We start from the raw sequence: 26,066 nt of genomic DNA, 5'->3' as shown, positions 1-26,066 counted from the left end.
AAATTTTGAGAATCGATCAATTTTTTTTATTGATTATGATGATTAACAATAAAAAAGCCAAAATTTCCAAATTTCAACAATTTTTTTTTATTTTGAGGTCTTACTCTTTTGGAAAGTTTAGTAAAATTTTTTTTTATTAAGAAGAGATCCTTAATAAAAAAAATTATAACAAAAGTGTTTAAAACTACTGAATTATTGAAAAATATTTAGTAATGAAAATGGCTAATAATATAATATAATAATAAAATAATAGTAAAAAAAACAAATTCTTTTATTTTGGGCTCAGTGTTCATCAAAGAAGCCAGAACTACTTAAATTTAAATTTCTCTAAATGTGGTGAAAAAAAATTTAAAAACAAACATCAAAAGCGATAGGACCGGAAAAAAACAGAATATTATATTCTTTAGAAGTGGGTGATAAATTACAAAAAAAAATGTTCTAAAAATATTTATTTATATTTTAAGCTTAAAAAATGTTCCTAAATAATGTGTTCTCTAAATCTAACACTCCCTCCAATAAAGACTAAATCAAGAACGAAAAAATGTTCAAAGAAATTTTGCTGTGTTTGAGGTACGGGGTTCATAAGTTTTTTTTGCATAAAATATCGAAAAGCAAAATTAAAAATATTAAAATAAAAGTGTGATAGAGAAAAAAAATAAAAAAACATATTTCAATTTTAAGAGGTGAAGGTTGATTTTATAAAATAATTTTTTTTGGATTATTTATATATGCAATGAAGTTAACAAATTTGGTTTAATAAAGTTTTCTCTAAAATGCCTCTGTGGATAATCGAAATTGGATTTTCGCGATATCCCCCCCGCTATATCAAAGAAAACATTGATGCCCAGATGAGAGACATTTGAAGAAAATTAGTTAATCCTGAGATAAAAGACCAAAAGCATTGCGACACATATAGGTACGCATCATATACCTACGACAAACCTATTTACGCATATACAAATATTTTTTTGTTCTAGTTGAACTAATTGTAACCTAAAAAGTAAGGATTTGCAAATAAACCTTATGCCCCATTTTTGACATGATCACCGTACTATTCCTCTTTATTGTAGCTATTTTAGATATATTTTCCGGAAAAATAATAATATGTATGTATATATATATATATATATATATATATATATATATATAAAAGAACATCCAAAACGTAATTACGGTGTAAGTGCACACTAAGAAAGGATTTTTTGAAATTCTGAGTTAAAGGGTTAAAACGGAGTAACAATGAAATCTACTATTTTCTTTAATTTCTCGGTAACAAATGAAGATATCAACTTGATTTTTGTGTAATTTAATTGAATATCTAAGAACCAATTTCTAGATTTTTCAAAATTCAACCTTGAAAGTGGTGAAGAAAGGGGTAAAAAATTTGAACAATGACTGTAAATTATCCCTGTTTTCGACAAATCTAAACGAGATATTCACTAGACTGGAGCTCGCAAATACTCTTCAGATAAATAATTAAACATCATTTTTCGGATTTTTTTTAATTTCGATGTTTTAATGGGTGCGACAGTGTACGGGGCGGCGGCTCAACTAACACAGCCATTGTTACTCTATGTATGACGCAACAGACTGCATTTTCATCCGATTACTTGACTAAAACATAAAATGAAAGAATTATAAAAAAAAAAAACGAAAGGGAAAGAAGTACACACTTTCTAATGGTGTTTGTCGGTTAATGATAAGAATCTAACAAAATAGATAAGAAAAATGGTTCGGTCAATCCTGAGATATAAGACCAAAAGCAGTGCGACACACATACGTATATACATATATGGTTTTTGTCTAGATAAACTAGTTTCATGATTGACTGACTCAACAACGCGCAGTAAAAACTACTGATGATAAATTTTTACCCGTACAAAGTACGGGTAACCATTTCTAACTAGTATTTTTAAGATGAAGGACGACTGTTTTGAAAGGCACATTCTTAGATCACTCAAAGTTAAGGCCTCCGCTGATAAAATTTTTGCTTTGAAGAAATTAGAAAATACACTGATAGTTTTTATAAATTGAACAGGCTTTAATTTTTATTTATCATTATTATTCTCACTAGCATGATGATAATGAACACTAGGGATTCCGTCTGGCTAAAAAGAAAGGATGAGGGAAGCGAGCCATGACGGCTAAGCATTCCCTGACTAGGACGGGAAACTAAAGTAACCATACAATGCAGGCGATGCCGCGAAGGGATTGCTAGTACACACACACACACACACACACACACACACACACACACACACATACACACACACATATACACACACACACACACACACACACACACATACACACACACACAATAACGTAATCAGAATTATCATAATTTTTTAAATAGGAAACGCTCGACATTAATATTAATTTAAATAATAGAATGAGATTTTATTTTAAAGCGTGATAAATTTGTTCTGTACTTTCTTCATTATGTTTTACGTGACAAATTTTGCATTGCTGTAATGATGAAATAAGTAATGAATTTCAGAGTTGATTGTATTAGAAGGAAATATTACAGAGGAAGAATTACCAGTGAGAACATTAATTCACCTACTCTTTTCATTTTCAATAAAGTATAGTTTCCACGTAAAATTTTACTTGTTAATAAATTATTTCAATTGACTTCTTTGGGTGTATAAAGGGACAAATTTATACTGCAGTAATTTTCACACTTTTTAATAAATATAATTCGATTATGAAACTATAAAAGGTTGTAATGCAAGAATTTTATATTATTTGTATAATTTAACTTTCCACTCACTGAATTATGTAAATGACGATCTGATATTTACTTTTTTTTTTTTTTTTACTACAGATCTCGTTTAATTTTACCGGTATGAAAGTACATATATTATATAGTTACCTTATTAAAGTTTATACTTAACATATGTAATCAAAGTTAAATTTATTTCCAAAGTTTGAAAATTGGAATTGTTAGATAGTATTATTTGTATTAAACTACAGTAAGCTGAAGTTTGAATTGCAGTAACTGAAGGTATTATAATACTCGGAACTATTATTTGGTGAATGTTCTTAAAGCAAACAAATAAAATTAAAAAAAAATTTATTAAATGATAGAATACTCGTAACTTATTGTAATTCAGTTTTGTAAGAAACAAATTCAAACTTTTAGCAACTTTTTGAATAAAAGTACGGTATTACTTTCTGTCATATGGTAAGAGTGGAGGAGGGTGAAAATGAATTCTTTTTACATTGTTAGGTATGAAGAGTATGAAAATACCATTTGCCTAAAATCGGTTTCCTTATTTCCTTTTATATATATATATTTATAAAGTTTTGTGGCTTGAAACTCTCCAAAACTGCTATATTCATTGCATTGAAATTTAAACAAGCTCAATAATGTATTGAAGTTGTGCATGGTAAGATTTGATGAAGATTAGTCGAGTCGTTCTTGAGTTACGCTCAATATAAGGTTGAAAAAAAATTTGTAATGTTGAACTTTTCATTCACTCTTATGCAGTGAGTCACAGTTTAACTTTTTTAAATCTTTTATTTAGTATTTTTTTGACGTGTAACTATTTTTTATGGATCAAAGGATTTTTTTTGCAAAGGTTTTAGGTAAGAATAGATATTTTTTCAAAAGGAAACAAAATAAAATAACAAAATGTTGGACTTCTTGCGAAAAAACTCTTTGTTATTTAAATAGTTTAATCTCAGCGAGGTAAACCTCATAATGATATTACTTCCTATAAGTAAATAGTACTATAAGTCTTCTACCGGTACTGTACAAGTTGTCTGAAAAATTGTTTCTCCGGAGGTTGTGGTCTATCTTGGAGCGAGGAAAGATTATACCAGATTGTCAACTTGGCTTCACAAGAAATGGAGAAGAGAAGAAGAGAAGATGTTTGGAAGAGAAGTAGTACCGCTCAACAACGTTTTTGGATTTTCAGCAGATCTTTATTGTGACCAGGCTGACTGGTCTGCTGTTTAAGATAAAACAGAGCTTCCCACAGCCATTTTACTTAATCCTGTGTAGTTACCTGGATGGGTGCTATTCCCAGGTTAATTTCAATCATGAATTATCTGGGTTTTTCAATACAAAGTTAGGAGTTCCTCAGGGCTTTGAACTGGGAGCTGGTCTTTATTCAATTTTCGCATCAGACCTTCCTGCTCCGGATTATGTCACTGTCGCATCGTTTGCAGACGATACATTAATCCTAGCTGATTATGAAGTTCCAAATCAAGCCACTTCTAAACTACAATCAGAGTTAGACGAGATCGGCGCATGGCTGACGAAATGGAAAATGAGGGTGAATCACAACAAATTGACCTATGTAACATTTAAGATGAGAAGAGGTGATTGACCACGGGTCAATCTGAACGGCATCTACATCCTTCACACAGATCGAGTACGGTACCTACATTTGGATCGTCGCTTGACGTGGAAGGATCACATGGTGGTAAAGAGAAAAGGCATTTATCGACATATGGGATTAAACTAGTTGCTGGGTAGAAACTCAGAGTTATCTTTATCTAATAAACTGTTGATCTACAGTGTTATCTTGAAACCTATCTGGACGTGTGGGATCCAGCAATCGGGTACGACAAGTAACAGTAGTATTGAAATAATTCAAATATTCCAAATAAATTGGTGAGGACCATAATAGAAGCCCCGTGGTTTGTTTGTTTTGGGTTAGAGAAATTCATGACGACCAAGGATTACCTTCTGTTTACGAAGAGATACAAAAAATTAGCCTGCAGTACAATCAGAGGTTAGACAGACATGTAAATTATCTAACCATAAATATATGGCACAACAGCGATGACATCAGGCGATTAAAACATTTCCATGTGCTGGACCTGGGATGTGCAACTAGATGAATGAACCTAGGAGAAGGAACCTGGGAATGGGATCACAGGATGACGTGTTGTGTAGTAACTGTCCCTATGTAGTGAATGTCACTTTGATAGACTACGAAATAAAGTTATTTCTATTTACCGACGAATATTTGTTTTACCTATAGTTTTATTTTCATATTTGGTGACATTGTTTTTATTTTTTCTTCCTGTGATTTATTTCTGGTACTGTGTTAAATATTAAACTTTATTTGGCCATCTATACAAGTGCTTTTCCTATATATGAGGTGTAAAAACCTTTGTATTTTATTGTATTAAGTAATTTCGGACCGAAATCATTTAACAAAATTTTTAAATAAATATTGCGATAATCAAGTAAATAATATCAATTAATCTACCATTTTACTTGTGGTAGTGTTGCAAATTACTAGTTGTGTAATAATGTAATTGTAAAGACTGTTGTTATTAGTATTTGGACCATTAATTCCAACATTAACTGTTTTAAGTTTGTTACTGGATGTAATTCTGAAGGTAATACGAAATAAAAAAGTTATTACGGGGTGTTTTACCTAGTTTTATTACTACCACGATTTTTCCGTTTTTGCAAATTTAATTTTATGACTCGAAAACAAAGGCATTTACCAACAGACGGTTTTCGCCATCGTTTTTCTTTTCGTAAAATTTTACATTAAAATCATGTACCTTATGTCCATGCACCTTCCTATCTAAAAAAAATTTGATTGAATACAGTGGATCCAAGATGGCGGACAAAAATTTCAAACATACTAAAAATTAGGAATTTTGTAGCAGTGTAGATCCGTATTTGTTTCTACCTCCTAAAGAGTGACAAATCACCTCCTAGAACCCCTGGGTTTTAAAATATGATGGCGTTCCCATATTTTAATATCACCCTACGTATATTATTATTTTATCGAAGTATTAAGAAAAAAATTTAGGTTTGATATTTTTCAGTTGATTGAAGTAGCAAGTCAAAATGAGAATTTAATAACTTGCATGTTGTAACGTATTACAGAGTTCATTGTTGTAAAGTAACAGCTGCTGATTTACTACTTCAAATTTATAACTCATTAGTTAAATTGTTTAAATTTTGGATAAAATCCATAATTAAAATTTATTATTAAAAAAAAATATTAAGGTTTGTGATTTTTTAATTATATGTAATAATAACATTTTTAGGTTATATTTATAATTAAAAGGTAAGAAATGCATTTTTATAATTTCTACATAGAAAAAGATGAAATGTTTAGTTTAAAAAAAAAAAATTTTGCAATGATCCTGATCTCTTACAGATAACAAATAAGTAAACTTCGTGTTGCTATTTTTACATGTTAATATTTTACAAAAAATTTTAAATTGTGATATATGTTTTTTATTCTAGTACTGAAGAATTTTTTTAACATTTTTGTTTTTCTGTTCATCTAATTGTTGATTTTTATTTTATTTTATTCTGTATCCGAGATGGGACCTTTTACACCCCTCTCAGTTTTCGTTAAATTTATTCAGTTTTATATAAATTATATATATTTTTATTTGTTTAGTTTTAAATAAATGTTACCTTATTAAGTTTCCCACTGTGATATTAGTTAGACGTTTTTTAGTGATATTAGCTTTAAATTTTTTCGTGAAATTTTATTTGTGTTATTAGTCATAAGTTTTAGCTTTTCAAATACGAGGGCTTTTTTCAAGGTCCGATCGGTCACGAAATTAAAACCACAGTGAAAATAACAATTTTTTTATTTGTAACAAGTACTTACATAGTTACGCTATTTCTGCACATAGTCGCCACTCCGATTTAGACATTTGTCGTAGGGTGGTACCAACTTTCCAATACCCTCGTCATACAACGGAGCCACCAGCGTTTCATGTGAGTAAAGAGGTGAAAATCGGATGGAGCCAATTCCTTGTTGTATGGTGGGTGATCAAACACTTCCCAACAAAAACGCTGCAGGAGCTTCTTTGTTACAGCTGCAATGTGCGGCCGAGGATTGTCATGGAGAAAGACAATGCCTGATGACAACATTCCTCTCCGCTTATTCTTATTTGAATAAGAATAAGCGGAAGATGAAACGCTGGATTTTGGCACAGACATCGAGCTGCAGACCAGCGTAGAAACTTGGCTGTAAACAAAGGCGGCTCCGTTCTATGATGAGGGTATTGGAAAGTTGGTACCACGCTACGACAAATGTCTAAATCGGAGTGGCGACTATGTAGAGAAATAGCGTAACTATGTAAGTACTTGTTACAAATAAAAAAAAAATTTATTTTCACTGTGATTTTAATTTCGTGACCGATCGGACCCTGAAAAAAAATAACCCTCGTATTTTAGTTTTTAACCTAGATTTATTTTTTTATTTTTATTTTTTTAGTCTTCCCGTTATCCGAGTTTGGGTCTTTTACACCCATCTTGAATTTTGTTAAACTCTTTTTATTTTTAGTTAAATTTTTCGTTATTAGTTTTACGCTTATTTTTAATTTTATTTATATGGCTGTGATATTATATTTAAGTGTTTTTAAAAATAAATTTTTAGCTGTGATACTTTTGTAAGTTTTTGTGATACTAATTGTAAGTTCTTGTTTATTTTGTCAGTTTTTAATACAGTTTTTTTTTACTATTTATTTTCTTTAATAAAATTTTATTCCGGGCGATGATAACGCCAAAGCGTTTTTCGCCCACAAAAACTAAGTAAAATTGAGTGTCCTATCCTGCTGCACGGACTATTTAGATTATTTTTAAGGTTAAACACGAGGGTCGTATAAAAACCTCGTATAAAGACAAGTTAAAAATTTTTCGTTATTTTATTTTCTATAAAATTTTCTAATAATTTTTTGCACATGAAAAAAAAAAAATTAAATGAGAAAACCAAAAGTGGTGTAATTTTTTAAAATTAATATAAAAATATATTTTATGTTTATAATAAAATAAAATTATTACAATCGTAATTTGATTAAATAATTAAAATAGCGATTGTATTTTGCATACAAGGATCATATTTCAGCCTACTTACTTACCAATGTGTATTACTGTATAAGTGAAAAATACATCAATACACAGTCAACATAACATCAGATCTTTTTCGACATTAAATTGTGCGTAACCCAAAAACGACTCTACCAATCTTCATAAAATTTTTATATTCACAACTTGAGATAAACTACTACAGCATATTTAAATTTTAATGAAATTGATGTGGTAGTTTTGGAGATTTTCGTGCCACAAAACCTTTTACATAGCTCTATGTATATGTAAGGAAATCTGATTCTAACTAGTATTTTTGTACTCCCCATTCCTCAAAACGTATAAAAAGTTCATTTTCATTCCCACCCGCACATTAAACCATTCGACAGGAAGTAATACCGCAATTTTCTTCGAGAAGTCGGTAAAATACTAATCGATTTTGAGGAATTTTACTAGATACTTAAAATTTAAAAATGAAGTATTTATAACAATCAAAATTATTAACCTTGATATTTGGTTTAGGCTAGTTGCAAATGAAAAACTTTATTTATTTTTAAAGATTAACTTTTATTTGATATCTTTTTATAAATAAAAATTAATCTCTACATTTGAGTTCTTAAGTTTTCGTCATTTTACCGCCACATTCCTTTTGTTTGTTTATCATAGTAATTTATATTTAAATTCCTTTAAAAAAAAAACATTTCTAAAATGGACATAAAATAGAGTAACTGATAAATTTTGTCATTAAAAGTTGCGTAAATAATGTCGGATATTTTTATTTGAAGCCATCTGTTTTATTGTTGCTTATAATTTATCCTTTTATTTTAATCACTATATTTGTTTTAATTGTGCATGTGATATATAAATTAAAATATTTATGAAATAGGTTAAAAAAAATAATTTTTAAAGTTGTTTACGTATTTATCATAAAATTTATTGAGATTTTTTATTATCTGTTCGTTTTAGTTGTGTTTTATTACACATTATATTAATATTATATTGTTTTTCTTCTCTTTTACTTTGATCTTTATCATTATGTTTCTTTTTTCCATATACTTATTTTTTAAAGATCTCTTTATTTACTTCATCTCTTAAGCCTTCTTCTCATTTTTGTACCCTTAATTCCTTTATCTCCTATTTTTTATTCTCATCTTTTTATTTATGTCCCTCATTGTTATTCTTATTTTTCTAATTTTATTACATTTCGTTCACTCTCCTTTTTTTTCTCTACTTCCATCTTCATTATAAATTATATATGTTTAATTAAATACTGCCTTTCATAGGAACGATAAATTTAATACAATTATTTTTTTTTAAATGTTTCAGAACAGAAATATTATTTTTATTTTGAAATAATCACAAATGCTATATATGTAGGAACAGTTAGTGATTACAGTAATGAGACATGAATTATATAGCATTGAAAAAAATTCTAAGCCTAATCAGGATTATTTTTTAATCCTTCTGTTTAAAAATTAAAATGTTACAAATTTATAAACCTCTTTCTCACTTGGTCTTCTATTCTAATATTTTTTTTCTTCAACTCCTCACTCTTTAAATCGAAAAAATCGCCAAAGAATTTTTTTATAAATAATAAAATTTCTATAGTAAAATATTATTTAGAATTATTAATGATAAATATTTGTGTTTATAACTGGTAAATTATTTGCAGGTAAGTTATACAGAGTGTCTCACGAAGAAAGGGAGAAACTTTTAGGAAATGTTCTACTGATGAAAATAATGAAAAACGTTTATATATAAACATAGGTCTGGAAACGCTTTGTTTTTGAGTTATGGCTAGCGAAATATTTCGCCCGGATTTCAGTTCTTCTAATAAAAAGAATCTCTACTGTAATTTTTAAGACTCAAATTAAGGAGTAAATTTGGTGGTTTTATGTAATTTGAGCTGAAAAATAGGATGAAACAGGTTTGAGAAATGTAACTGTATTAATTTTTAGATATATGACGTAAAACACAAAATTCGGTGTCAAAAAGCAAGTTTTTTTAGGTTTGTAGTACAATAGCTTAATTAAATGGCTAATAAATGCGGAAGTTTTAGTAACAAAACTTGTAGAAAATTTAATTCTGAGGAAACTAATGTAAATAAAGTCAATAAAACGTAAATGAAATCTTTTGAAGATAGATTTTTTATTGAAGTAGTACAGACGAAATGTAGATAGAAAATCGTATTACTCTTCCTGTAGCTAATAAACGTTATTCTTAATAAAGAAAAACAAAAACGATAGAATACAAAAAATGATAAATGGTAACAGAATAAACCTCAGTTACAGTAATTGTTCGAAATTTCCTCCTTCACAACGTACACAGCACTCTGCCCGACGTAAAATATTTTTGCTGGTTTTACGTATCATCTCAGAATCGTTTCGTTTAAATTCGATAGCATTTCGTATTTTAATGAGTAACTCTTCTTTAATATTAACATTTTATTGGTATACTATCGTTTTCAAATGACCCCGGAAAATTATTTTTCAGAAATTAATGTATGCATCAACCCATAAGGTTTGTATTGAAAACAAATGATCCCAGAATTTTATCATAAATAATGCCACACTAAATATTAATGCGAAATCTGTGGTGGAAACTAATATCCACAGTACCATTTGGATTATCTTTGCTCCATAAATGACTATTTTTAGAACTGAAGACTCCGTTTCTCATAAAAGTTTACTTCATCAGTAAATGAAATTGAATCTATGTCGTACCTTATCAGCGCTTTCTAGAAGCCAATGACTGAAGTTTAACTGCAGGGAAAAATCTGCTACCCGCAAATTCTGAACCTTCCGCAGGCAGAAAGGATAAAGATTTTCTTTACGTAGGATGCGCCGTATTGTTTTTTGACACCCCCGAGAAACATGAAATTTGCCTTGTACTAGTGCCTGGGCTACGCTGAATGTGGTGAATTACACGACGTTTATCGTTAACCAGATGATTTACTTGGCGTTCAACACAAAACGAACACGTTGGAAATCACTCCTTTGTTTCTAAATGCTGATACACCGAAAAAACTTTAAAAAGAATGAAAAAAAAAATGTTTATTAGGTACAGAAAGAAGAAGACGATTTTATGTCTATTTTTCGTTGTTTTTGCTTTAGTAAAAACCGATTTCTAAAAATCTTTATGCATTTATTGTTGGCTATTTATACATTAATTTTCTTAGAATTAAATTCTCTTCAAGTTTTGTTATTAAATCTTTCGAATTTATTAGTCATTTATCAAAGCTACTATATACATATATAAAACTTGTTTTCGACAACGAATTTTGTGATTTACGTCGGATATCATAAAAACTACTGGAGTTGTAGTTCTGGGACCTATTTCTCAGCTCAAATTACATAAGAAACCACTAAATTTACTTCTTAATTTGGGTCCCAAAAATTACAGAAGGGCTTCTTTTTTTTGTCTTCAGTCATTTGACTGGTTTGATGCAACTCTCCAAGATCTCCTATCTAGTGCTAGTCGTTTCATTTCGGTATACCCCCTACATCCTACATCCCTAACAATTTGTTTTACATATTCCAAACCACGACAATTATATATATATATGTTAACGTTGATTTTTTAAATTAGATAGAATTGGCTTATTACATATTTTAATTTATGTTTGAATCTTGAATAAAAATCCACCTTCTAAACTGTAACACTCTTGGTTGTAATATGTAGCTGGATAAGGCTATAAAAATTGTTTAGGCCTAAAATAGAACATTAAGAGATCTAAATTTTACGAAAAATAAGTTCTTTGTAAGGTACAATAAAAGCCTACTGTTGTTCATTTGAAAAATTGCGAGAATAATACCAAACGGTTCTGTTTGGTATATATTTATATATATATATATATATATATATATATATATATATATTTTTTTTTTTTTGACTTATTATTTAAATTGGTGACATAATTTTTATTTTCCACCACTATGATATCCTACTGTTTCCAACTATTAATCCTACACCTGTGACGGTTTTATGATTTTTCTCGTAATTTTATTTTAAAAAATCAGGCCAAATGTGTGTGTATGAGTGTATACACCGCGCGTGTGTATATGTGAAAGCATAAAATGACACAATATGTAATGCTTATGATTTCTTCCTTTTTTTAGCGGTTTTTATGTATGAATTAATATGTAGAGAAATCTTGTTTCACATTGTAAGTCGTATATTTTTCAAAAGAGTTAAGCCACTTTAAATGAGACAGCTGTCGGATATGACGTCATGGTTAATACATATTACATATATATATATATATATATAAACCCACACCACATACAGACTGAACTCATCCTCTTTATTTTCTCCCCAGCCTACTTCAGTTTTACAATTCTGCTACTGCAATCCTTTGCGGTCAATTATTCCACACAGCCGCCTAAATGTCTCCGTCCTACTCAATCCCTTTATATACAATTCTGTAATTCTTGCTGTCTCCATCCACTTCCACTCTTCTGCACATTCTCTCCACCACATTACATAATCTTTTCTTCCACTTTTCTCCCTCTCTTGAAGTTCAACTTAAAACAAAGCTTAATAGTACAGGAGGAAGCATTGCTTTATTATTTTTTAAAATATTTTCCGTATAAAAGTTAGATTATATATTAGATTTTTCCATAAATTTTCGTTAAATTATAATTTTTGTCCTACTATCAATGATTTATTTATTATTTTATCTTTATTATTATTTTATAAAATACTTCGATTTTTTGTTGTGGAAGGAAAAAAAAACAGTTGGGGTTGTGGATTTTGTGTAATATATTATACTTAAAATAAGCTTTCTTTTTTAAAGTAGATTTATGTTGTACTTTACGTTAAGCAGATTTTATTCTATAACATATTCTTAATGTGTCTTAAAGAAATTACGGAAATAAAAAAAGAAATATTAAAAAAAAAATTTTTTAAATAATCATTCATATTTATGAAGTTTAAATTCAAAGTTTAAGTTTCATGATATGAAGTTATTACTGTAATAGATTTGTAGTGTTTTATATTGTGTTTTAGTTTTTTTAATATTTCTTTTCTGTATTTTTAGTAAGTTGAATTATAGGATAAAATTTTCGTTGTTGCGATCAACCCTTATTTTGTTGGTACGATGATAATATTTTTGATGTTTAAAGAATCAATCAAGTAATGATGTGGGTGCATAGTCTAATTGAAGTTATACATAGGAAGAGTTTTTGTATAAAACCTTCCGTGTTAGAGGAAGGCGCGTGGATGGCGCTTCCGCGAATCGGTTAATTTGATAGTTGAGGATTGTAAGTTACGGTAGGTGGTTGTGGTTAGAAAAGGCCATATTAAAGGGGATGATAGGTAGTGTAAATACACTGATTGAAATGCTTGCTGAGGCATTTGCATCGGTAGCTCCTTACTGAGACCAAACTGATGACTGTGTTGTGTTAGCAAGTTTGGAAGGGTCTAAAATACTACCTCCGATAACGCCTATCAGGGCTAGGAACGGAGAGGATGGTGTGGGTACCGGGATCGTAACAAGGCGATCAAGGGATCGTCTTTCTCTATGGGGGTCAGAATGTGTTACTGTGCGTTTTGCTTGTTAATTTTATTTTTTGTATTCGGTTATTTTGTTTACAAATATTTGATATTAAGCGTTTGTTGTTGTAGAATTAGTTTGTTTATTGTAGAAAAATTTCTTCCGGGCACTGATAATATAATTATTTATTTAAATAACAAAAATGCCTTTAATACTTACTTCTCTAATTTATTATTTTTATATTTTATTTGTTGAAACATTAACGGAATTCATTACATATTATATGGATTTGACAAAAATTAAAATAACTTATAAAACGATTGATTCATTGTACTTCATAAATGGTAATTTAGCGGCACGTAATTTTTTTGTTTATATGTATATGAAAAGTCATGAAAATTTAACTAGGCGCAATTTTAAAAATTTAGCTTAAGTTTATTTTCTTTTTTGATTAGGTATGAAGAGTCGTGACGTAATAACATTGGCTATTTTTAACACAAATCTATTGATAGCGATTGGGCATAATCAGCAGCACGTTTAATAAAAAATGCTTTATAGAAAGATGGAGATATAAGACTCATTCAAGAAAGAAGGGTATGATGGATATGACGATAGAGGGGGGTGGAGTGCTCCTCTCCACATTTATCACTATGAATACTATTTATACTTAAAACACTCGCCTACAGATCACCAACTTGTATCAACTTGATGGATACAATTGTCTTTAACAGCAATAGATTTATTACTTCTGCATGCATAACATAAGAAATTTTTTTATATGTAGCAATTACAATCTAAAAATCTGATGTGGACACCATATGACTTCCTTGTACGCCTATTAAATTACATATACACATTTTTTGCTGCACTTCATTTAAACTTATTTCATTTGAAAGTGAGATACGATCCTCCAATTCTTTAATAAAGTGGACAGTTACACAATTGCTAAAATATTAGTGTTTATTAACATCAAATATTTACACAACTATTAATTCAACAATCTTACATGAAACATTAGGATAGAGTAAAATTCCCTTTATTACTCGTATTACTAGATCAGTATTATTCTTTTCTTCGTGAATTGCTGATTAACAAAAGTTTCGAATTTCTGATGCGTCTTATAAATAAAAGTTAATAATAATTAAACTGTTCCGTTTAGTGAACTCCTGTATACTAGTTACAAATGTTATATTTCGACCTTACGGTGTAAAATATCCAGTTTTTATTATTGGATTATTTGGTGAATAATCAAAACTGAAAAAGAAACAATCACACAGGAAAAAGAAAGATAGCATGAAGACATGAAAGATAACATGATTATATCTCAAAAATCAACAAGAGGAAGAAGAAAACGTTAAGAATAAGGAAAAAAACATTAAGATAAGATGATAAATATAAAGAAAAAGAAAATGTTAAAACCGAAGAAAGAATAAAAGAATTAAAGAAGATGATAAATATGAAGAGGAAGAAAACGTTAAGACCGAGGAAAAAATAAAAAGATCAAGAGAAGATGATGAATATAAAGAGAGAGAAAATTTGAAAACTACAGAACGTGTACACAAATTAAGATCAGAAGAATTATATCAAACCAAAGACCGATTAAATGATTGGCAACAAAAAACAACTCCAACGTAGGGAGAATATTGTCCGACAATACCAGAGGAGTAATGAACAAAAAGATAAGAATTTTTTGCAATTTATTAAATATTGTATATGTATGCCTCAGTGTATATATTGTTCTTCTGAGGGTCTATTTTTCAGTTACTCTGTAGTTAACTTTAATGCAGATAAAATTGAACAGAAATTAAAATAGAAAATCTAAAAATTATACGATTCTAAACTATAATTTTCAATTAATATTAAATAATCAGGTGCCTCACCACATCTGTTACATATTTAATTTATGCTCATTGATTTACATATACACATTTTTAAAGTATATAAAATTTTATTTCACTAATAACTTCTGATTTTTTTCGTATTTTGTTAATTGGTATTATTGAATTATTATTTATTGTAATTTTTTTTTTACAATTACTGGTTAGTATTAATAAATCAGTATATTTAAATAAAATAAACAAGTTAAAAAAATAAATTAAAAAAAAAAGTTTAAAAAATGGAGATGAATGTGATTCGAACCAATGTGCCTTCCATTGTAAGATCCAAACATTTCATTAATTAAAATTTTATTTGGCATAACTCTGGTACCAATGAAAATAAGTACCACGTAAGATAAATCTTGAAACGCTCTCATGAGTGCTTATTACTGAACTTAAAAAAAAGTCCAAAATCCAAATTTTTGTGATTTTGGGCTTTTTTGTACACTTTGGTTCATTTGATTGCAATCAAAAGGGGCGGTGCACAACTAGATGTTACAACAGTTCTAAGTACAAAATTTCATCATCCTTTGGCTAATCGTTTTGAGTTAGCGAGATACGTACATACGTACGTACGTATAGACGTCATGCCGAAACTAGTCAAAACGGATTCAGGGATGGTCGAAATGGATATTTCCGTTGAAATATGAAAACTGAAACTTTTTGCGATCACAATACTTCCTTTACTTCGTAGATGGAAGTAAACATTGTCTGTCCTTGACGGGTATCGATTTTGTAAGAACATTATTTCACTTTTCATAATTTGTTGGTGATCTTATATGTTTTGTATAATTTGTTATTGTAAAAAATATGATCACAGAAAGCTGTCGAGAAAATTAAGCTCTCTCTCACTTTACGGTTTATTTTATTTTTGTATCGTTAAATTTGTTGTATTTACAATACTTTTTGGTTCTTCTTGCATTAATTTGATTGCAGTGAGGTTTTTAAAAATCACCAACATAGTAGTAATTGATCGATAAATCTTGTTCTCTCTTTTTCATTATCGGTCATATTTAAATTAATTAGAATAAAAAACGTATAGTTATTGGTCATAATAGACTTATGACGAGGGTTTTTAATTTTAATTTACAAGCAACAGGATTATAGAGCGGGTTACCTTAAAATTTCAGGGTCAGGAAGACGATATTAATGAAAAGTTAAAAGAAATTTTTTCTTTTACACATACACTTAAGTATGTACCACATATTTATTACATTTTTAACATAATAATGGTAAAAGTGTTAATATTTCTATATTTTATATTCAATGATGTGAACTGGTACCATGCGTTGCAATTAGTTTTTCATCAGCAGAAATGAAGTTTAACATGGTTATCACAAATTGAACTGTTTGTTGATTATCGTTAGGTTTAAATTCATGGAGTAACTACAGTTTATAAGCACGAAGTTTTAATCGTTTGCGAACAACGTCATGGATCGTACTTTTAGGAATGTTTAGTTGAGTAGTACTACAAACTAAACGCTTTAAACTTAGTTGCAAAAGACATTCGAATTCTTTCTTTGTTTTAGTGAGTGTTCTTCTTAAACGATTCCGGTTTAAACAAAAACTGCTCACATCATTTACGTATGGTTTTCTCACACGAAGAATTTCTACGATAGACTCGCATATAATTTATACGACAAATGTAGATTCTTGTAAACCAGAACACGAACTGTGTTTTCTATTGTGGCGACGCCATGGTATTGAAGTCCTGGCTAATAACAGCTTGGTCTGTGCTATAGTTTAACACAGCTGCTATCTGATGGAAAATGTGTGAACTAAAACTTAATTCTTGTCGTTTCATGGTTACGTATAAAATGCAATTGATGCTTCAAAATTAAAACTATATTTGTTCTTGAAACTCTGCTTTAACAACATTATGTGGTTTAACAGTGTGTAAATTGTGAAATTTCTTACTAAATTACTTGAAATTATTGAAGGTGTGTTCCCTTTGATGATGCCACTAAAATTACATCTGTAGGGAGTGAGATTTTCTGTAATAGTGTAATTTTTGTGATATGTGTGAATTATATGTGTAGTTTCGGTTAAAGAAACATCTTAAAAATATCTATTATTCAATTAACGGAATAAAATATATTGCATATATAATATATATATATATATATATATATATATAATATACTAATTTGTATTAGTTATTTATTTATTGCAATTTTTCACATTGACTGGAGACTACATACAATAAACTTTTTCTACTAGAGGGAAAATCATTCAAATTAAAATTTACATTAGTTTTTGCTTTTCACAGTTTTTCTAAGGTTATAATATGTATAATATCTGTATTCCAAGAAGCAATAGTTTCAGTTGCTTTCTCTAAAAGAAATGCTGATCCTTGGAGAACCAGATGACGTGATCAACAGAGTGATACGGCACTGCGGGATGAAAATTATAGATATCACTTGCATATAGAAATTAGGTATACTGATATGTAGCAGTATATTCAGCTTTTTAGAACTAAATAACAGTAAAACTTTTCGCTTTTATACAAATGCAATTCTCTGTCTATGTTGTTTGGTAATCTTGGAAATGTTATGCCATTTTTTATGTTTTATTATTTTTATTGTACACCACCATTATCAATATCTAACAAACAATTGTCGTAGAGATCCTGAAACCGATTTGGACCTACAGAATCCAAATGCGAGGTACGGCAAGCGAGAGTAACATTGAAATCGTACAGTGATTCTAGAACTACTAAGAATAATAACAGAAACACTATGGTTTGCGAAGTACATGAAATACATGATTATTTGGGATTGCCAACCGTTCGAGAGAAGTTACAGTGATTCTGTACAAGATATAAAATGAAACTGAACAAATATGTGAACTGGCCCGAATTAATCTCCTCGATAACAGCGAGGACTTTAGGTGCTTAAAGCGACTGCATATATTAGATCTGCAAGTTTTCCGAGATTTGAAGTGAATCAGCTACCCTAGGGTGTTGTGGATTATCAAAATTTTTCATTTCGATTCGCTACTTACTTTTGTCGATTCCTTTATTTATTTCTCTGTTTCTTTGTCTCATTAGTTATTCTTTGTGTGATTAATAAGAATAATTTTTGGTGTATTCTTTACATTTTATGCTCTGAACTTGATCAATGTTTTTTGGACTCATATTTTTATATGTTTATTATATATTTAAATATACTCTATATGTGTATATTAATGTGCAGTTGTTGCAGGGATTTCAATGGAATCCTCTCCTCGCAATTTATTATTTTTTTAATATAAAAATTTACTTATACTTCTGCTAAATTAGAACCGACTGTAAATTAAAGACTCAGGCAAAAAAAAAAAATGTTACACCACTTTTTTTCAGTCAGAATTTTGTTTTAACCATAAGTTTATGAGATCAATATTTCTGTTAGTTTTCTAATTTTCTTACTCATTTAGAAATACTTTCCATCATAATATCATAAATATTTGATATTTTTATCTGTTAATTGTACTTTTACAATTTCTGTTTTAGTTTGTAATTTTTCAAATATTGTTTTTAGTATTTAATTTCATTTAATATATACTTTTGGATTGTTATTGTTTTCAGATTTCGTTTTTATTTAATTATTTTTTAACAAGTATTTTAAATGGTAGATGAGATCTGATCATTTTTCCTTCCTAATAAATAATGTTTTTTACTTCCTAATTAATTGTATATATCAGTTTTATTAGCACTGGTACCTGGTGAGAGATCATCTAAATCATACATTTCACCTTTACAACATATTATTGTGCAAGTATACATTTTTTTTCCGGCAATGTGTAGAATATTGTGTAAGTTTTTTTAAACTATATTAGATATATTAAAAGAATTCACTGATTATTATTCCCTTCCCCCTAAAACCTCTGTCTCTTTTAATTTTTTCCAAATTTAAAACAAACTTGAAAATAACATGCATTCATATTGTAATTCGAGCAAGGAAGTAAACTGTGACTACAATGCAATTGAGAAGATAGATTTTTCTCCTCACGTTTTATTCCATATTCTGAATGTTTTAAAATTGTTTTTATTTGAACTGCGAGACAAATATTACAATCTATCGTGTAATCGAACACTGATTACGAGTCGGTTCATATTTGTCTTTCTATTGAAGGACTATAATACTAGGTAATGGTTTTTTTTTTTTACTTGAGATAAATAAATATTAACCAAAGTATTTTGAAAGTATTTACATTTATTTATTGTATTTTATATGAAAAAATAAACAGTTACAAATAGTCCATAAGTAGATTCTCAATAATCTTAATAGCATACACTTTATTTTATTTATAAAAAAAAAAAAAATATAAGTTAAAACTTATGTGCACAAAATTATATGAATAAAATAAAAATATATTAAAAGTTAACAAAATATATAAGCAATATTCTAGAATCTAATAATAATAATAGGAGAATTACATAATTAGAATTACAAATAGTTGGTGACATTCATATACAGCAACATATGTATTAAAAAATTCGGATAAAAAATTACATTTTTTATTAATAAAATATATAATTAGGTTATAAATTTTAAATAATAATTTTGAGTCAGTTTTATTAAAAAAAAATTAAAAACTTAATAACTTGAACATTTTTTTGATAATTTTTTTATTGTACTCGTTTTAAATTTTTAGTTTACATTTCAATCAGTACGTTTGATCTTTAATAAGATTCATATATATATGAATATATATATACATATGTACATATGTACATATGTACATATATTATGTGTACATATATTATTATATGTGTATATTCATATGTACATATGAATCTTATTAAAGATTACATTTTTTGTATAATTGTATTTATTTATAAAGTAGATACAATTTATTACAAATTTAATTTAATTAAAAATATTACAGTGTATGTTATTTAATAACAATTCTTACTATTACCAAAAACATTTGTTTGTGTTTTTTTCCAGTAAACTACCATTCAGTGGTGGTGACATGTAAATTAAATTTAATATATTAATTATTCAATTTTAAGTAATATGTGGAAAATTATTATTTATAAGTATTAACTTTTTTTATGCGTTCCTAATGTTTACATTGCAAATCTGAGCAGATGAGGATGATGATATGAGTCTTTTAATTTGAAGAAAGTTTTATCTACTATTTTAATATATATATAAATATTTAAAATATTCTATAAATATTTTATTTTTTTTTAATTATATTAATGTTTTTAGTAATGATATTTAACTTGAAAAGAAAAAAAATTACAAAATAATCAACATAGTTTTTCTTAAAGTTATTTTTTTGGAAAGTTTGAGTTTATTTTACAAAAAATATTGGAGATGATGCTCGTATTGTTTTTAGTGAATTGAATTGGTGGTGGACAGTAGGAATACTGTATACGGTGATATTTTTTGGATTTATAAAATAGGAATGGTATTATAGGTAGAACATCAGCTCTGTAAGCTTGAAAGGAATGTATGGCGTCATGCCTTTCGTAGTTAAAAGATTAAAGCACGCCCTCTTCCAATCATACCCTTACTATCACAAATATTAGAATTGTACAACTTGTGCAAGTATTAAACAAAATTACTATTATTATTTGTAAGGAGATATAAAAATAATCTAGTAGTTGGTGAACTGTGGAGATGACATCTTATGAAGCTATACTATTTGTTGTAATAAGGTTACCTTCAGATTTTTTTCATATATCGTACTCTAAAATAACTGTAATTGATAAATAATTCGTTAGCAATAGTAGGATATTGGTCAGCAGTACTAATCATACATTACGAGCACCTTTACAGATTTTATACTATAGGCATAGATCTTCTCTTTTGCATCATATTATAGATTAATCTTAATATATTGAATTCAGGATATCTATGAGTTTGTTTTTAAATATGAATATCCCATGTTGAGGATGTGGGATAAAAAACATGAAAAAATTTATTTATTTTTATCTGTCTTTATTAATGATCACAAATCGTAGCGGAAGAACAGCTTAACTGGTATTAGAAAAATTAGAAGGCTGGATTTTCTTCTGCCAGATTGTTATCTAGGCTGCATCTTAAAATATTGTTAGAAATCACAAATTCGTATTGCATAAAAATAATTTTTATCAAACTCTTCTTCAGTGCGAATGAATATTTATAAGAAATAAAGGGAAACAAATAAACAATAAAATATAATTAAATAAAATAAATATATTATCATTCTCCTGAAATATCTATTTATATGAATTAAGGTTGTATAATTCTATCTATGTTCGTACATTCGTACAACTGTTCTAATTCGCACATTTATGTTATTTTCTTTCGTTTTTTTAAATCAGGTGAAGGATTGCCCCGTCATTCTGAACCTAACTGTCGGCTGGCTTAGGCGTGACGGGCGGCGGGGTTTGTTGTACTATCTAACCAGATAACATATTCCGACTACTAACATGACATATTTTTATATAAATTCAAACACAACAGACTAGTACACTAAATAAAGCAGTTGGTGAGGGGAAAATTTTCAGCTCACTTTTATTGTACTTACAATAAAATATTAGTTAACTAATAATTTAGAGAACATTTTAAGGCAAATAATACGATAAAATATTAGATAACTTATGTTGGAAGAAACAAAAACTATTGATAGAATTTTTTCTCCTCTTTCAACACAAAGTATAGGTAGTTTTAGAGAAGAAATAATTGTTCAGAAAATTATTATAAAAAATTTAAGGAATAACAAAAGAATTGAAAAAAATTTATTTGGAAATATTTTTTGGGAATTTTCCTTTGCCGGAAATAAGTAAGAATTGAAACTGTCTGGCTAATTTTTTAGTTGATCAACAATATTTTTTTAGACTATTGAAAAGAACTATGAGCTATTAAAAACTAAATTTTGAAAGAATCCTTTTCCAAAATGGAAAAGCTAGACATTTTGTTTTCCTAACAGATTTAACTTAATATAAACATTTTTTAAGTGTAAAGCCATTTTTGTAGTAATTTTGAAAGTAGTAATGTAGTTTTGTCTTTTTGATTAGATTTTTTTTAAATTTTTTGAAGGCATATCAAGTTACCATTTTTAAATTTTATTACACAAGGTAACTTAATTACATACATATGTATGTAATTCCATGTATTTCAAAATATTTTATGTGTATGTATACCAAACCATACAGTTAGTGAATTATAATAAGTAGCTTAACAAACAAAGTTTCGTTTACAATTTTGACTTTTCCAATTAAACAGGAAATTAAAATTCAAGATTTTTCAATTTTGAATTACATTCAAAAAGCAATATTTGCATACTATCCTTTTCTAGTATTGATTAAAAAATTATTTAAACGATCTTCCAGTCAAATACCTCACTATCATGTATGTTTCCTCTACACAAGAATATCTGTAATATTAGTTTCTTTCCTTAGTTCTTTTGAAGGAAAACCAGTCAGATACAAATCAGTGGGGGTAGAGGTGAATGGATGGTATAAAGGTGTATTTTAGGATGGAAATATATTTGAGGTGATATCATTTGCATAATTTTAACAATCCAAATAAACGGGTTGTATTAATGAGTTGTTGATTTGATAACTTTGGTAAAGTTTAAAATGAAATAGAAATGTTACGTTACGTAATCTAGTAAATTTAAGGTTGGCTTAAACAAAAAAAATTATCTGGTGTTTCATATCCCGGGTATCTAGGTATGATATACCTTTCACTACGAACAAAATGACACCTCATTTGTTCAAATCGGTTAGTTAATAGCCAAGATATGTTTGAAATTGTTACAATGGGACGCAAAAAATTGTGGAGTCTACTAATTCTGTGCATTTTTTCACCTACTGATAAAACAGATAATTATTAATTATCTTTCATTCAATTAATGAACAAAAAATGTAATATAAGGTTTAATATTTTATATAATAAAAAATATATTAACTTGATAAATGGAGCAATAAACGATAAAAAGATTTTAATGGTCACTATTTTGGAATATTTAAAGATAAGATTATCGTCATGCTTATTTTATTTTTGTAGATGATGTTGGGTACATGTACAAAAAATTTTATTAAGAAACTGTTCTTAAAATATAAATTTTTATTGAAAAAAAAACGCAAAATGGTGGGTAAAGAGAAAAAAATCGAAATAGAGTAAAATTTTGATATCCTAAATTAGTCTTTTAGGTTTGTCCAACATCTCTTGGGAGATTCGGCACGTAAAATTTATAAGAATTGCATAAAAAGTCTGATTAAAAAAAAAACAAAAAAAAAAAAACAGAAGATTTTGAAGATGTTTATTGAATGATAAACTTTAAGTAATTTGAGTGACTAGTTTTCAAAAAAAAAAAAAAAAAAAAAAAAAAAAAAATGGGATTTATATAGTAAATCTACATTGTGACTCAAAATTACCACGCTTTTTTTACATGTAACTAAATAATGTGTATTAAATAATAATTAAACATATTTATTCATAGAAATTATTTTATTATATATTGTTATAAAATAATAGTTATTCTATACAATTATTTTTATGTTATTTTTTTATGTATATACACATTTATAAAACATTAAAATTACAATATCTAATTAATAATAATAATAATTAATGATATTTCAATTATAATTTTTAATTTTATAAGAAATAAATCTAAAGCATAAAATTATATATCTTTGATATTTAAACACTAAAAAAACATTCACCGTAAATCCTAATAATTACTGAAATTAAAAGTTATGTATTTACAATAATTATTATAAAAAATACACTAACATTTTTTTAATATAATTTTACGTTTATAAACTGCTATCTATATTTATACTGTAAATAATATAAATTCTTTTTTTAAAGAAATATTTATTTTTAAATGAATCAAAATTATATATATATATATATATATAAATGTAAAATATGACATGAAGCATGGAGTTTTGACTTACATATTTAAATAATTGATAAAAACCTTCATGGTAGTAAATTAATTTTTACTAGGAAAACATATTTTATATCAGTAATTATTCTTTTAGTAATTCCTCTTTTTGTATAGATCTCTAGTACTTTACATGATAATCTCATGTTATCCTGTCCTATCACTTCTCATTTCCAGTAAATCAAACAATCTTATTGGAGTATTGCAACTCCCACCACTACATTTTAATTCACCAATCGGTGTATAACTGAAATTTATTCCATATACTAATACAAAATTAATTACCATAATTAGGTACAGTATTCTTGAATACATGTTTTGTAAGCGATTGTAAAGAGAAGTAAACAAATAAACCTAATTTGCTAGAAACTAATATTTATATTAATTTATTCTGTGTAAGAAACAAGTTGGTTCTTTATTTATAGACTTTGCATATACTGTAAATTAATGAATCTTTAACCTAATTACGTGATAATAATAATAATAATTAGAATAACTAATTAATAACAGCTGTGTTATCTTATATGAATTACATATTAGAGTGTTTTATATATATATATTTTCAATACATAGAATCCATTAAATTTAATTTAATTAAATTTAAGTCGTCAGTCTTATTTCATAAATTAGTTATAATGGATTGATTACATGTTTGTGGGAGGGAAATTAAGGTATTCCTCTTGAATCTTTTTGTTCATCAGCCAATAAGAATACCTTAAATGAAAGATTAGAAAAAGTGTAAGTCATTCAGTAAGTTTAAAAATTGAGTTATATAAGCAGGTATATCAACATTATAACCACTATTTTATATAAATGTAAAATACAAATTTTCGTTGTTTGGAATTCAAATCAGTCATTTATATTATAATTTTAAATGCATATTGTTTATTCCTTTAAACTTCTAAAGCTTGTTGAACTTACATCGTACAATAGGGACAATAAAATAAGCCATCTGGATCTCGTTCTGTGAATTTCTATAATTTTTTTCTTTTCTCTTTGCCCTAATTGATCTAAAACTTACATTATTTCGTTCTAAAATAACTTAAGCGAATAAGAGGGCGAATTTTTATCGCAGTACAATTTTGTATAGAAAATTTATTTTATAATGCCACAGAGTTCTTTTAATCCATGTTGTATACAGTTATATTATAACATATTTTAAAAATTTATTTAATTTCTAATTAGTAAAACCAAATTAAGGTAATTTTGTATAATTCTGTATCAGAAAAAAAAATTTGATATTCAATAATAGAAAGCTGACAACAAAGTTGTAGGACTTTTCCGTCACGCGGTTTACATACACAACTTAATTTAGCACAACAGGGCTATACTAACGCTACTTGTGATGAAAGTTGGTACTAAAGACGCAGTATACCCACTTATCCACTAGTTTAGAGCATTTTTTTGGGTGGTGGTGCGATTTTTCAAAAATGTTTTTTGCTAATATTATTTTTTAATTGTTAACAAATATGCCTAAGTAAAATAAGACCTTAATTAGACAAAGTCTCGAGATCCTGAGGGTGTACTTTATCTATATCCCCATCTCCTTGACTTTTTAAGTTGAAAATTTAATGGCATCAGTGCCCCATATATAGAAGTAACCTGACAAAGTTTGGTCAAAATCGGTCCAGTAGTTCTGGATATATAAAGTGATTTAGAGTGCGACATTGAACGCATACGCGTACATACGAACATCCTGAAAATTTCCATCCGGTTTTTTGGGTTCCTTAGGTGTCAAAACGTCAAGATCCGATGAAAACCGCATATGCCCAAATTGGACCGATTGCAATACTTTCTCTTCTACAGCTAAAGCTCTGCTGTAGCGCTAGACGGGAAAGAAAATAAGTATAAATATAAAAATAAATAGTAAGTATAAAAAATTAAAACAAGTTTTCTTGTCAGTATATTTATTCAAGAGCGTGACTACTCCGTTTTAATAATTTTATATCCCATAAATTTATGTTTTCTTTTAAATGGTTAGGATTAAATATTTTTATTAAACGTTACAAAT

This window comes from Lycorma delicatula, chromosome 10 (assembly GCF_047948215.1).
Source record: "Lycorma delicatula isolate Av1 chromosome 10, ASM4794821v1, whole genome shotgun sequence".
NCBI lineage: Eukaryota > Metazoa > Arthropoda > Insecta > Hemiptera > Fulgoridae > Lycorma > Lycorma delicatula.
This window is presented reverse-complemented; position numbering follows the sequence as displayed.